General features: G+C 43.8%; 1 protein-coding gene across 1 annotated transcript in view; it reads left to right on the forward strand.

Moving 5' to 3' along the window:
* The window catches only part of PTTG1IP (PTTG1 interacting protein), a 232,575-nt gene that overhangs the window by 105,239 nt on the left and 111,259 nt on the right, over positions 1-16,077 (forward strand). The gene's annotated exons all lie outside the window — the stretch shown is intronic.

Raw genomic sequence — 16,077 nt, forward strand, 5'->3', positions numbered from 1 at the left:
AGTCAATTTCAACCTCATCCAAACTCGGTGGATTGAGGTTTTTGTCTAAACCCTTGTGGAAATAAAGGCTTTGACCTTAGTACCCGTCAGCAACTATGTTTAATAGGGACCTCCTAAACAGACTTATCCCCCCCAAAAGATGTTGAAACCAGATCAGGCTAGGCATATCTAGTATGTTCCCTTGACCCCTTCATTCAGAGCCACTCTTTCAACACCATCTACTGTGACATTGGCAAACCCTTTCACCTTCAACTCCTTTACATCAGACTTAAATATAAAGAGCTATTGACATCACCAACCAAACCGTTATCGTATACGCATCATATCTATCATCCAATGCAAACTTTGGTGCCAAACTTAGATTATATTTTCAGTACCACTTCAGTGTCATAATAACCTCCAAAGAAGCAAATCTACACCAAACAGGTTGACACATCTTCCAATCTGGCAGACACCATTGACAATTTACATACACTACACCACTGTTCACAAAGAATGTGTGTTATGTGAGTTCCGTAGCCCAGCTAATGTAAAGTGATGCAGCGGACAGTTGAGAGACCCAAGACTTCCCAGGTTACACTGCAACCAAAGAGAGCAAAGTATACAGTTGAGCACAAAAACTAAACAATTAGGGAGCTCAGGAATGCTATGCGCTCAATTGGAATGTTTAGTCTATGTGGCATTTTGCAAATACTAGCACACCTTCTGGAGACCCACATGGACTGAAGTATCAGTCTACTACAGTACATTTGGCACCTTTGGCCTGTTTCAGAACACACAATGCAACACTGAGAATGGTATTATTGATTAAGTGCTCTATTCAACATTTAATGTTTCATAGATGCATGTTTTGAATTATTCCATGTTCACAGGCTCAGTATTTTTGTTAAACTAATAAAGGATTAAACTAAATGTATTAATGCCTAAGCTGTACACTTCATTATTTGGGCTTTTCGGCTGGAACAATGCAGTGAACTGGCTACCAACCTCAACCTTCAGCGTTAAATCTAAAGGTTCTTACTGCAGGTCTTGAGTCCTTGGATACAGCTTTCAAGCTTTATTCAAAGTTTTGACCTAAAAAACACTCCACTGAACCCTTTCAAGAAATAGAAACAACTTCACACAATTAAAAATAACAGTTTGGATATGATGATGGTTTATAAAGGAAATATAACTTGCACGTGGCTCAGCTTATATGGAGATTTGCCAAAATACTTTAATACTATCATAACTACATCTCTCCAGACCTTTTCTGCTTATCATAATTATGTGAGTTAAGGTTATACCATGAAGCACTATTCGGCAGCTGCAAGTCATGAAGGCACAAGAATATATTTGTGGATGTTCTTCATTACAGATGCCTTTTTCCTTTACACCCTCATCACGTGTGATGTGAAATGTAAACACTTTGACTGCTAAGAGCTAAATGGTTATTTGAAGAACACTGGCATTCTTTTCTAAGATGGCACTGGATACTTTTCTAAAGATGAATCTGCAACAGCTTCTGGCATTTGTTTTTTGGTCATAGGGAACAGCATGACTGAGCAACCCAGGATGCCACGTGGGGTGTAAAAACTCCCTCCCCATTGATTGGTGTCTCCAGCTTTGCAGTAGATTTTACCAAGTGATATTGATTATTACCCCCATTATCAAAAGGGTAATCTGGAGCACGCACTTCTAACACTATAGTCGAAGAATTGCTGTTGGCCTCTGTCCTCCAAGCCTCCTCTTTGAGGCACCTATAGCACCAAGTCGGATACTCACATTTGTCTGTAGTAATACAGTGGGCAGAATAAAACTGGAGTGCAGTCCAGATTAATTGCCATTGGCTGAGATTATCTAAAGTATTCTACCCATCAATTTTTTTTGTTTAGCACAGATGTGCATATTAGTGCAGGGACAAGGTTACCAGTACTAAACTAATGCTCTGAATATTCGACTTTGTCAACAGTTTGGGAGTAATTCAAAGCATACAAGTCTTTGAAACAACAAATGAGAACTGCAGTTATTGATCAGTAACTTTTATTTATTACAGATGTCTCATCTAAAATATACATACATGTACACAATGAAACTCCTCCATGTTGCTTAGAGGACATCTACAATGCTTCTCTCTTCTGGGCACGATTCATTTTCTTTCTGCTGCTTGATTTAAAACAGTGGAAGTGAGAGATGTAAATGAGACATAGTTCAGAATCATTGATTTGAACACTGTGCTTAAGATCGCTTTCGTAGGGAGACTGGTAGTGCAAAATCATACTGGTCATGGACAGAACTGGTAGAGCTCTGTTGCGGTTGGTGATATCCATGATACAACCAATATTGAGTGGTTAATGGTGATTGTTGTAGGATCATGATATTTCAGGTGCAACGTTTACAAGGCTCATGTCTAAGATATCAACATAGGAGAAAGCAGACCACTTTCGTAATGGCGAGTTACAGCATCCCCAAACAGGTAAGATTAACAACACACAAGGCCTTTGGGCGTATCTTTGGGCCTATCTTTGTGCCTCATGGTGGACAAAGTGGTCATTAAGTAATAGGAAGATCGAGAAATGATAATCCTTTGGTATGCACAAAGTGTAAAGGCCAGCAAAAAAGTTTATCGCTTTTGGTCTGGGAGCACTGATAAGAAAGAAAATGAAGATCTACCACAAAGGAGTATTCAGGGAGAAAAGACTTCAGTGAATAGCAAGGGTTCGATGTCTGCAGACTCAAAGAGGGGTGGGGGAGGCGCAAATTTATCAGTGTCCCACAAAAGTCAGCATTGACGCATGTTGAAAAATGCCTCACTCATTTCTTGATTAGATTTAAGTCCCTTTTTTAACAGCTAGTCAGTTTAGGTTTGAAGGACGACACTCCATCTTGAGTTACTGACTTGTAGTTCAACACTGAACATTTTGAGTTTTAAACAGGTGGGACATCTATCAATCTTGATAGGAACAGAACAAAGTGAAAGGTCTCTCCATATAAACTAATCTTTTATAAATAGTTAATTCTCTTTCAGCTGATCCTCTGAGAAACAGTACTAAGTGGCTGAAAAGGTGAAACTACCATGGTATACCATGCTGCCTTACAAAGGCCTGAGTATAACATAAATATGGGAAAAGGGAAGAGAAGCTAGTCCCCCAAAATAAAATGTTTGTCTATCTGAGTATAATTAACAGTGTACCCCGATGCACAAGATCCATAATTAATAATTTGACGGCAAAATACAGCCGGATAGCCCATTCCAGAGAAAAAAGAATGGGACCTGTATTGTTGAGTTTATTGCAATGATGTGGAGTTACCAACTGAATTTTTTGTCAAAACAGCAGAGGAGCATTAAGTCGGAGCATTCGGTAATTTTTCTATAGGTACAGGTAATACAATTTGCTGAAATAACTTTACCTTGAATTTTCAACATTTAATCTTGAAGTACAGGCTTATTTGTTTCAATGGGGCTTTTATAGAAGACCATTATTTTTGTCCTAGAAAGCAGATGTAGCTTTTCAATAGGTGACCATACACAAATATTATCTGCTAGTTAAGATGAGACACTTGCAAAATTGGAAATACACGGATACAGAGCCATTTGTGCATTGGAACCCCTTCCAGGCATACACATCACTGGAATAAAAACATCAGATGAATGAGCGCTAACCTTAATCTAGTGGTGATTGTATAAAGCTCTCTACAGCATGATTAGCTAGGAATGAGTTCCAGCCACTAGTTTTTCAACTAAGTAGCGCAGCTGGAGGAGGTCACAGAAAAAGAGAGTTTGGATAGGGACGCATAAGTTCAGAAAGGCAGAATCTTCGTATGCCATCATGACAGGTGTTTGTAGCATGAACCTATTCTAGATGCAGTCCTTAGCCCCCAATTAAATGGTTGGGCTTGAATTAGCATCTTATTAGCGGCCATAGATGTGGTCAGAGTGACTCATTGTTGTGGCAAACTAAATTCCTCAGTGCCACACACCTTTGGTACCATTGATTTTGTTTTTCTGTGACTGAGCTAAGAAGACATGAGGGCTGTCGGGAACAAAGAAAGTCAATCCCTTGTGTCTCGGCAACCAGACTTTCCACATCAGCAGATGGTTTAGACTTCACAACTCAGCAACAAAGGGTCATTTTAAAGAGCTCCAAAGTTTCAACAAATTATGGCTTTTTTCGTCTTTTCTGTGTCAATAATGGACAAAATACCTTTTCTGATTTGCCTGCAATGCCTCTGTCAGCCTTGTACAGATATACCCAAGACATATTTAGTGTCTTCCAAGAGGGCAGACATTTGGTGTCTAACATGTGTAAAGCTCATTTCAAGAGGGCAGACTTTTGGTATCTAACTTGTGTAAAGCTCAAAATTTCATAGACTTAATAAAAATGTCACCCAGGCCTGAACAGGATCTGACCCACCTAATTTAAAAGGAAAGCCGTAGACATTAAAGAAGCAGTCCGCTCCAGAAACTCTATTTCATATTGGAACTTCACTCTGAAGCTGCATTTAACTATTCTATGGGTCATTTTGATTTTACCAGAGGCCCTTAGCTCATCTTAAATTGCCCTTTGGGCACAAAGACATCCAGAAAATGGGAGGAAAATGTATGTTAACTATATTGACGCTGACAAAAGGTAAGTGGCTATAGGGCTTAGTGACTTCCAACACAAACAGATCTGTCCTAAATCTCCTATTCATTCCATGCTGAATGCTGCTCCCCAATCCCGTGTTGCAAAGCAAATGGCTTTTCAATAGATATCTCTAGCTCAGTTATAAAAGGACAAAACTTAAAAACCTGAAAAATCACTTGGGCCCTTCTGCTCAGAAAGATCTGATGTAATGCACTGTAGTCCTGACTGAGCTAGTGCAAATTAGCGCAGTACATGCTTGTTTAACCATTTTGATCGTCCATTAACCTTCAACATTGTGGTTAGCTCACATTGAGTATTGGCTCATAATTTAATTTAGGCCCCGTAGGAGAGTTAGTTTCCACGTCCATATGATACATATCACTCTCAGATACATCACTTTCTCATCCTGATGATGACATGACCCATTGATTTGTTTTGTTTTTATTCATTTTCATCTTGGGGTCTAAATGTTGACTACATAAAAGTTGCACAACTATATACATGTTGATTGCTCTACAGACCAAATATTATTGATTAGATTAGTCTTCAACCTTGGATCTACCTTTACTTTACAAGTCCTTTTTGCACTTAACACTGCGCCATTCACACCTTAGCGCTGTATTTCTTTAATTCTTTTTGTATGGTTTGAATGGGGGTATTCCTTTGAGCTCTGTGTTCCCAAATAAATTGCTGTGTCGTAAGAGATTCAAAACTTATGTGCAATACAGCAAACTGAGAAAAAACACTAACTTTACTATATATATATATATATATATGTGTGTGTGTATATAATATGTGTGTGTGTGTGTGTGTGTGTGTGTGTGTGTGTGTGTGTGTGTGTGTGTGTGTATGTATATATATATATATATATATATATATATATATATATATATATATAAAATCTCTATCAAAGCAAATAATTACCCTTCCGGTGAGATGTACTCGCTGGTCGGTACGGCACCCCAGGCTTTAGACACAACCTCCTTGGTGTTATGCCAACGCGTTTCGGGCTTGACTCCCTTCTTCATGGGCAATTATCACCAAGAACGGCTCGCTCAGACCACGAGAATGTTCCCTCTTTATATTTACTGATTCCGCTCAGGTGAGTAAAACACACAATGCATCATGGGTCTCGTAGTCACATTTTCACCACCGATGTGGGGCGCTGCCATTCTGGATAGTTTTCAAATCAATATTTCAAGGTTTTCAAATGTCCAGCTCTGACTTGCTTGTAAATTATACAGCGCCAACCTTCTCCGCTCCTTGCTGCCCCAATAAGCAGCTTCGGACCCCCAAAGATATCGAGGCGGTGCAAACTTGTGACCTGGGCAGGCTACCAAAGCAAACCATTACCCTTCCGGTGAGATGCACTCGCTGGTCGGTACAATGCTGCTGCCGCCGCTCAAGCACCTCAGGCTTTAGACACAACCTCCATGTTAATAATACCAAGGCGTTTAAGGCTTGAAGCCCTTCTTCATGGGCAATTATCACAAAAAACTGCTCGCTCAGACTACGAGAATGTTCCCTCTTTTTATTTACTGATTCCACTCAGGTGAGTAAAACACGATACTTCATGAGTCTCGTAGTCAAATTTTCACTACCCACGTGGGTCGGTGCTGCTCTGGATAATTTTAAAATCAATATGTTCGAGGCCTATGAGCTACAGATCACACACTTAGCATAGATCGCCATCTGGTGTTCGGCCCGGATGTTTGCACTTGTTTTGTCCTGGAAAGTCTTTGGAAGTCACAAGATAGGTGACTCCTCCTTTGGATCATAGTGCGCATGGGCATCGGCTCCATCCTCAGATTGTTTTTTTTTTTCTGCCATCTGGCTCGGATGTGTTTCTCGTGCTCCAGTTCGGAACCATTACAGATTCCATTTTTGACACCAATCCTTCACCCTTTCTACGGTATTGTCTGGATCGCGAACCCTAATCGTCGCGCATCTCTCCAAGTCAAAGTCTTCGATTCCGGTCGTCGACGAAGGCCTTCGGGCCTATCTGGGCCTTAGCATCTGGCTCATGGAAAGGACGCCATTCAAGAAGTGTCCTCAATGTGGGTCGAAGTTTCCCCAAACCGATCTGCATGAGGTGTGTAACCTCTGCTTGTCACCGGAGCACGAGGCCAGAGACTGTCCAGCTTGTGCCTGTTTCCGCTCCAAGAAGACCATTCGGGATCGGCAAGCTCGGAGGATCATGGCTCGCTCATCGACATCCATCCCTGACATCTTCCAAGAGGGCGTCGATGTGCGGGAGCGGGGCCAAGAAGGCCTAGTCAGCACCTCCGAAGCCGATGACTCAGACGTCGAAGAACTCACTCCGGTGCAGAGGGTCGTAAGTAAAGACGTCGGCCCCGACCCCCTCCATACAAAAAAAGCTTCGGTCACACCTTCACCTTCGGGCCCAGGTGCACACCGACACACCGCTTCCTACGCCTCGCCCTCGGGCCCGGCAAAGAAGCCCACCAAGCCTTCTGGCGACTCGGGCTCGAGTCAGCCTGCCACCGGTGCCGAAACTCAATCTTCGGCACCCAAAAAGAAACCGCCCTCCTCCTCCTTGTCGACCGTTGCTTACACCTCAAAGCCCTCCACACCGAAAGCAACGAGCACCGACATGCCGGCACCGAAAAAACACTCGGAGCCGGCCAAGAAGCCACTCCCCAAGAGTTTGGACTCGCACTCTTCGGAGCGGAAAAAATCATCGGAACCGGAAAAGCATACAGGGACTGCAAAACAACATGGGTACAAACCCAAAGACACTCCGGAGCCGGTGCCGAAAAAGCCCCTGGAACCGAAATAGACTGTGCCGGAAAACCAAACTTCATCAGAAGAGCTTTTTCGACCAGATCCTGCACAAAAAACTCTTGTTACAGACCCTAAAACTGGTCAATTGACACGAAGTTCCAGAAAAAGACCACTGGACAAGCCTACACATGCTCCACCACCTAAGAAGAGGGACATTGCTATCTCCCCTCTTAGAGTCCCTGCTCCTCCTCCACCACCTCCTCCTCCCCCACCACCTCGTTCTCCTACACCATCTCCTACACCAGTAGACGATGATGACACCTCTGATGACACGGGGGTGCAGACAATGTGCCACTAGGGGATCGCAGTCCACCTGATTCCCCTGACCCCTGGGATGACTATAATACACCTGATGTCCCTAATCTCCCGCAAGATGACATCTACCCCTCTAGGCCTTCCCCACCAGAGGACACCATGGGCTTCAATCAGTTCGTACACCGAGCTGCCCAGTACCACGGGGTTGACAGACCCCGTGGAGGAGGATTTCTTGTTGGACACTTTCGACACCACCCAAAGGTCCACATCTACTTTAAGACAAACCAAAGTGGACAAGTTTTTTGATTCAGAGCAAACTTTTTTTGCTATCATTGTTGTAATAAACGTGAAAGGAGAGAGAGCACAACTGCTGTGAAAGAAACCCCTCACCCACCTACCTAGTAGGTGGCATGCTTCATCATCGGGGCCCAACTGGATTGTCTAGCACAATCCAGTTGTGCTACAACGCCTGGGATACAGCGGAGCAGGGTTTTGAGCAGAAAGTGGCGTGCTATGTGTGATGTGTTTAAGAGTTAAAAAAAGTCTCTGGGAGATGCCCTATGGAAAAACTTTTATTATAAGGGTCCCAGGACTAATGTAAAAAAGTTTTGCGGGATATGTAATTAGGAATGTTATTTTCCTGATATCCCTTGTAAATAAGGTCAACTAGTTTCAGCCTTCTCGATGGTTCTAGAGGCTTTCGTCAGGACCAGCAAAAAAATTGTGAATGGCCGTATAAACAAGGTATAGGCCACGTGTAAATATCAGCACACACCCTAAAGTGTGCTCTGAGTGTAGTGATAAGGTACTCACAGTAACTCCGTTTGAGATTACCTGAAAATGAAGAATTAATTTAGATATGGAGAACAGTTGTGAATCATGCATATACACTAGATGCATGCTCCTTTCAACTAAAGGCTAGTGATCTGAAGCCAAATGACTTTGTGAGTGTGCATGAACACTATAAAGGCTTGCGTGGCTACAATGTGTCCCAGAGGATCCGTGAGTGAGTAGATATCGTAATATTGGGGCACATGGTGCGCATACTCTTTATCCATTGTGTGCGTGCCTATGGCGCAGTCATACACGTATTGTTCATATTAGGTGTGACTATGCAAGTCATGAAGAAACAGGGGGCCAATATGCTAAGTGGCCAAGTGCGCGTGCAATATGGTGATTGTTTGTTGACATGGTGACGTATATTAACATGGTGTCCACTATGTGTGGAGTTCAACAAACAGACACAAATGAATAAAAATGAAAGACAAACAACAGCTTAAGTGACAAACAACATGAAACACGGTCTCACTTGAATAGAGAGGTTGTTATGCCTCTAGGATTAGATCGCCGTATGATTCTCCGCTTGACCTTAATGGAAAGGAAATGGCGGGGAGAATTGTTTGCAAACGCCTAGCGGTAATGAGCATTACCGTAATAAATTAAAGCGGCGTAACTTTCTGGGTCTAAACGGGACCAAAGGTCGATCAATATTAACCCGTCCTTGTCTTGTACTCACAGTTGTAAGGGAGGACAGGTCCGTAGTACCTAGGACGGCGCTCGGGTCCGCTTGTTCAGCGCCGATACAGAAATGGGGAGTGGTTAAAGAAGCAGGCAAACAGGAAGTTGCGTGGTGCGGCTGAGAAAGACTAGAACGCCGTGTCTGCGAGTGGTGCAGACGTAGCCTATGTTTGATAGAAATAGAAGAAATGAACTAAAAGAGTGTTACTCGATGTCACGTGTTGAGAGTTCTATGTAAAAACAACACGAAATTCAAATTTAGAAATATGTATTTCCGTCCCAGTGTGGTGCAGCTAAACAGTGTTGGTAAATACATGGCTACATGCGGACTTAAATAACAGGCATGTGTCTGTGTGATTGCATACAAGGCGATCTATGCCTGTATGTTAAAAGAGAGAGATTAGAGAAAGGATAATAGCTGCCTCTTAGAGCTGCGTTTTGAGTTATAAGTGTAGCGGTACTGTGTACTGTGTGCAGATCAGATGGTAGCTACGGTGAAAAACGTAGGAGTCTGCACAGTTTCAAGAATGGGTGCACAAGACTGAGCAAGACATATATTGCAGGCTAGAGAGTGATCGAATGCAGTAATTATTTACATTTGCTGTCATCAATACCGATGTATACTATTCCAGGGTACATTATCATTAAGTCCTGAGATGTGGGTTGAAAGTCTATATACCCAGCGTTGTTCTTTTTCGAACAGACGTTCCTGGATGTCGGTTGGATTGGGATCAAGTTGTTCAATTATGACCCACGACATGTCATTGGTGGTATGCCCCTTGGCTAGATAGTGTTCTGTAAGTTTTGTCGTGCTGCGTTTGCAGCGGATGTTACTGCGATGCTCGCAGATTCTGGTTTTGACCTTTCTGGTGGTCATCCAGTCTGACCACCAGAAAGGTCAAAACCAGAATCTGCGAGCATCGCAGTAACATCCGCTGCAAACGCAGCACGACAAAACTTACAGAACACTATCTAGCCAAGGGGCATACCACCAATGACATGTCGTGGGTCATAATTGAACAACTTGATCCCAATCCAACCGACATCCAGGAACGTCTGTTCGAAAAAGAACAACGCTGGGTATATAGACTATCAACCCACATCTCAGGACTTAATGATAATGTACCCTGGAATAGTATACATCGGTATTGATGACAGCAAATGTAAATAATTACTGCATTCGATCACTCTCTAGCCTGCAATATATGTCTTGCTCAGTCTTGGGCACCCATTCTTGAAACTGTGCAGACTCCTACGTTTTTCACCGTAGCTACCATCTGATCTGCACACAGTACACAGTACCGCTACACTTAGAACTCAAAACGCAGCTCTAAGAGGCAGCTATTATCCTTTCTCTAATCTCTCTCTTTTAACATACAGGCATAGATCGCCTTGTATGCAATCACACAGACACATGCCTGTTATTTAAGTCCGCATGTAGCCATGTATTTACCAACACCGTTTAGCTGCACCACACTGGGACGGAAATACATATTTCTAAATTTGAATTTCGTGTTGTTTTTACATAGAACTCTCAACACGTGACATCGAGTAACACTCTTTTAGTTCATTTCTTCTATTTCTATCAAACATAGGCTACGTCTGCACCACTCGCAGACACGGCGTTCTAGTCTTTCTCAGCCGCACCACGCAACTTCCTGTTTGCCTGCTTCTTTAACCACTCCCCATTTCTGTATCGGCGCTGAACAAGCGGACCCGAGCGCCGTCCTAGGTACTACGGACCTGTCCTCCCTTACAACTGTGAGTACAAGACAAGGACGGGTTAATATTGATCGACCTTTGGTCCCGTTTAGACCCAGAAAGTTACGCCGCTTTAATTTATTACGGTAATGCTCATTACCGCTAGGCGTTTGCAAACAATTCTCCCCGCCATTTCCTTTCCATTAAGGTCAAGCGTAGAATCATACGGCGATCTAATCCTAGAGGCATAACAACCTCTCTATTCAAGTGAGACCGTGTTTCATGTTGTTTGTCACTTAAGCTGTTGTTTGTCTTTCATTTTTATTCATTTGTGTCTGTTTGTTGAACTCCACACATAGTGGACACCATGTTAATATACGCCACCATGTCAACAAACAATCACCATATTGCACGCGCACTTGGCCACTTAGCATATTGGCCCCCTGTTTCTTCATGACTTGCATAGTCACACCTAATATGAACAATACGTGTATGACTGCGCCATAGGCACGCACACAATGGATAAAGAGTATGCGCACCATGTGCCCCAATATTACGATATCTACTCACTCACGGATCCTCTGGGACACATTGTAGCCACGCAAGCCTTTATAGTGTTCATGCACACTCACAAAGTCATTTGGCTTCAGATCACTAGCCTTTAGTTGAAAGGAGCATGCATCTAGTGTATATGCATGATTCACAACTGTTCTCCATATCTAAATTAATTCTTCATTTTCAGGTAATCTCAAACTGAGTTACTGTGAGTACCTTATCACTACACTCACAGCACACTTTAGGGTGTGTGCTGATATTTACACGTGGCCTATACCTTGTTTATACGGCCATTCACAATTTTTTTGCTGGTCCTGACGAAAGCCTCTAGAACCATCGAGAAGGCTGAAACTAGTTGACCTTATTTACAAGGGATATCAGGAAAATAACATTCCTAATTACATATCCCGCAAAACTTTTTTACATTAGTCCTGGGACCCTTATAATAAAAGTTTTTCCATAGGGCATCTCCCAGAGACTTTTTTTAACTCTTAAACACATCACACATAGCACGCCACTTTCTGCTCAAAACCCTGCTCCGCTGTATCCCAGGCGTTGTAGCACAACTGGATTGTGCTAGACAATCCAGTTGGGCCCCGATGATGAAGCATGCCACCTACTAGGTAGGTGGGTGAGGGGTTTCTTTCACAGCAGTTGTGCTCTCTCTCCTTTCACGTTTATTACAACAATGATAGCAAAAAAAGTTTGCTCTGAATCATAAAACTTGTCCACTTTGGTTTGTCAAATTGTTTGGGGAAGAGGACAAGTTTTTCTTTTCCTCGCTCTCTTGTTGTTCCCATTTTTCCACATCTACTTTACCCATGCTCAAAGGAGTTATTAAGCATGCTCCTGATGTATTTAAAGATCCTGTTAGGGCTCGCGTCATCAACCCTCACATAGAGGAAAAAATACAAAGCTGCCCCTACAGACCCAGCTTACATTAAGGGCCCTGTTCCATTAGACTCCATGGTGGTATCCAATGCCAGAAAGAGGGCTAACTCTCAGACATCAGGTGACGCAGCCCCACCCGACAAATAGTCTAAACTCTTGGACGCCTCTGGCAAGAGAAGAGCCTCACAAGCAGATAACACATGGCACATCGCCAACACTCAGGCCCTGCTAGCCAGATACGATAGGGAACACTATGACGAGTTAGAGTCCCTATTGCCACACCTCCTAGACAAATACAAAACAAACGACCTCATACCGGAGGGTAAACTAATTACCAATACCTCCATCTGTTGCGCTCTCGATGTGGCAGATACCGCCTCCAGAGCTGTAAATACAAGTGTCCTTTTGCGTAGGCACGCTTGGCTACGCATTTCAGGCTTTAAGCCTGAGGTACTAAGTTCAATCCTGAACCAACCATTCGACCAAGAGCACCTCTTTGGCCATAATGTAGACTCATCCCTGGAGAAAATGAAAAGGACACGGACACAGCCAAGTCAATGGGAGCCTTGCAATTGCAAGCTCCCAGGCGTTCTTTTTGTCGCTCCTCCTACAAAGACAACTCCAGAGGCTACTCATCAGACAACCCCTGCACCTCTTACAAGGCTCCCACCCAGTCCACCTTCACCAGAGGTTACCAGAGGAGGTTAGAGGCAACAATAACGAGGGCAGAGGCAAGACTAACAACACCCACTCTGCCTCCACCCCTACCCAATGATTTCCCTCCGCTTCCCCCGGACCATTCCACTCCGGTCGGGGGAAGACTACAACAGTTCCTTCCTGTCTGGACCAATATCACCACAGACCGGTGGGTGAAACAAATAGTTCAATCGGGTTACTGTCTCAAACTTACCTCTACCCCCCCAAACATACCACCCAAACAGCGTCCAATGTCACAAGAACATCTCTCACTGCTAAAGCAGGAGGTAATCTCCCTCCTACAAAAAAATGCAATAGAACTGGTTCCCCTGCGCCAACACACGGGAGTTTACTCCCTGTATTTTCTCATACCAAAGAAGGACGGCTCTCTGAGACCTATTTTAGACCTCAGACCCCTAAACCTATACATACACTCAGACCATTTCCACATGGTCACACTTCAGCAAGTCCTTCCCCTTCTTTCACAGGGCGACTTCCTTGCTACCCTAGATCTCAAGGACGCCTACTTCCACATTCCCATTCACGCAGCTCACAGGAAGTATCTATCTCAGGTTTGTAGTGGACGGGCAGCACTATCAATTCAAAGTACTCCCGTTCGGAGTCACAACAGCACCAAGGGTATTCACCAAGTGCCTAGCGGTAGTAGAAGCCCACTTAAGACAACACATTCAAGACTTCCCATATCTTGACGACTGGCTCATAAAAGCCAGCTCATACAACCAGTGTGTACATCACACTCACGGGACTATCCAACTACTCCACGACCTGGGGTTCACAGTAAACCACACCAAGTCTCATCTGCAACCATTCAACACACAACAATACCTCGGTGCCACGATGGACACCTCAAGAGCGTTAGCCTACCCCACTCCAGCCAGAATAGCAAGCATGCAGGCTCTCCTCCCCAAATTTCAACCTCAACACTCTCTTCCAGCTCGAGTGTTCATGCAACTCATAGGGATGATGGCCTCTTGCATATTTATAGTGCCTCACGCAAGACTCCAGATGCGTCCGCTACAGGAGTGCTTATCACGCCAATGGAACCAGGCTCAAGGTCAGCTAACAGATCTGGTGTTGGTAGACGGTCGCACTCATTGCTCTCTGCAGTGGTGGAACACTAACAACCTTTCCAAAGGGCGACCTTTCCTAGAGCCAGTTTCTCAAATTGTCATGACAGTGGACGCATCGCTCTCCGACTGGGGAGCTCACCTATTACATCACACCATGCAGGGCAGGTGGACACCTCAACAAAAGTTACTCCACATCAACCACCTGGAGTTACTAGCCATATTCCTATCCTTAAAAGCATTCCAAAAGCAAATATCAGGCAAAGCTGTCTACATACATGACAGCCATGTACTACATACAGAAACAAGGCGGGACACACTCTGCAGCTCTCTCAGCTAGCACAGAGCATATGGAGATGGGCTATACCTCAGAATATTTTTCTCCTAGCCCAACATGTCCCGGGAGTCCAAAACACCATAGCCGATCTGTTAAGTCATCTAACACAACAGATCTACGAGTGGGAACTTCATCCGCAAGTTCTTCAGCCGTTCTTTCAAATGTGGGGGCAACCACAGATAGACCTCTTCGCCTCCAACCAAAACGCAAAATGCCCAAGCTTCGCCGCCAGATATCCACAGCCATTGTCCAAAGGCAATGCGATATGGATGAATTGGTCAGGCAGATTTGCGTATGCTTTTTCTCCTCTCCCACTCATTCCACTGGTGGTGCGCAAACTACAGCAACACTCACTGACTCTGATTCTAGTTGCTCCAACTTGGGCCAGGCAACCATGGTACACCACATTACTGGAACTGACCGTAGTTCCGCACCAAAAATTACACCTCTCACCACTCCTCTTAACCCAGAACCGTGGAGAGATCAGACACCCGGAACCAGCTCAGCTCAACCTTGCGATATGGCTCCTGAGGTCTTAGAGTTTGGTTACCTTAATCTTCCCCCTGACTGTATGAACGTCATTAGAGAAGCTAGACGTCTCACCACTAGAGCCTGCTATGCAGCCAAGTGGAAGCGATTTGTGATATATTGTCATAACATCATCAATCCCCTAGACGTGTCTATCCAACACATCATAGGGTACCTACTACACCTCCAAAGTTGCAACTTAGCCTATACGTCTATTCGACTGCACCTTGCTGCCATAGCAGCATACCTACAAAATAGACAACACTTTTCACTTTTCAGGGTACCTGCCGTGAAAGCCTTTATGTAAGGCCTTAAAAGGATAATTCCTCCCAGAGTTCCACCCTCACCTGTGTGGAATTGAAACATCGTTCGCACAAGACTAATGGGCCCTCCTTTTGAACCTCTACATAAATGTGAGCTACAATTCTTAACATGGAAAGTTGTTTTCCTAGTGGCCATTACTTCTCTTAGGAGAGTTAGTGAGCTACAAGCACTAACTATCCAGGAACCTTTCTTGCAAATCCATTATAATAAGGTTGTTCTACGAAATAATCCTCAATTCCTTCAAAAGTCATTTCTCCCTTCCACCTCAATCAGTCTGTGGAGTTGCCTGTATTTTTCTCACAACCACAGACAGTTGCAGAAGGAGCTCTTCATACTTTAGATGTTAAAAGAGCATTGCTTTATTACATCGAGAGAACACAACCCTTTCGTAAGACCAGACAACTTTTTGTGTCTTTCTCACCACCACACAAAGGCAACCCCATATCAAAGTCTGGAATGGCTAGATGGATCGTTAAATGCATACAAATTTGCTACCACAAAGCAAAACGTACTTTATCTGTTCCTCCTAAAGCCCACTCTACACGAAAGATAGGGGCTTCTATGGCATTTTTAGGGAACATTCCCTTAGATTACATCTGCAGAGCAGCTACATGGTCTACACCGCACACATTCACAAAACACTATTGTGTGGATGTGCAAACAAAACAACAAGCTAGTGTGGGCTAGGCTGTCCTCAAAACACTTTACTACTGCAGCAGATACTGGTGGTCACCGCTAAGGATGGGTACTGCTATACTATCTATGCTAAGTG

Source organism: Triturus cristatus, chromosome 3_2 (genome assembly GCF_964204655.1).
Source record: "Triturus cristatus chromosome 3_2, aTriCri1.1, whole genome shotgun sequence".
Taxonomy (NCBI): domain Eukaryota; kingdom Metazoa; phylum Chordata; class Amphibia; order Caudata; family Salamandridae; genus Triturus; species Triturus cristatus.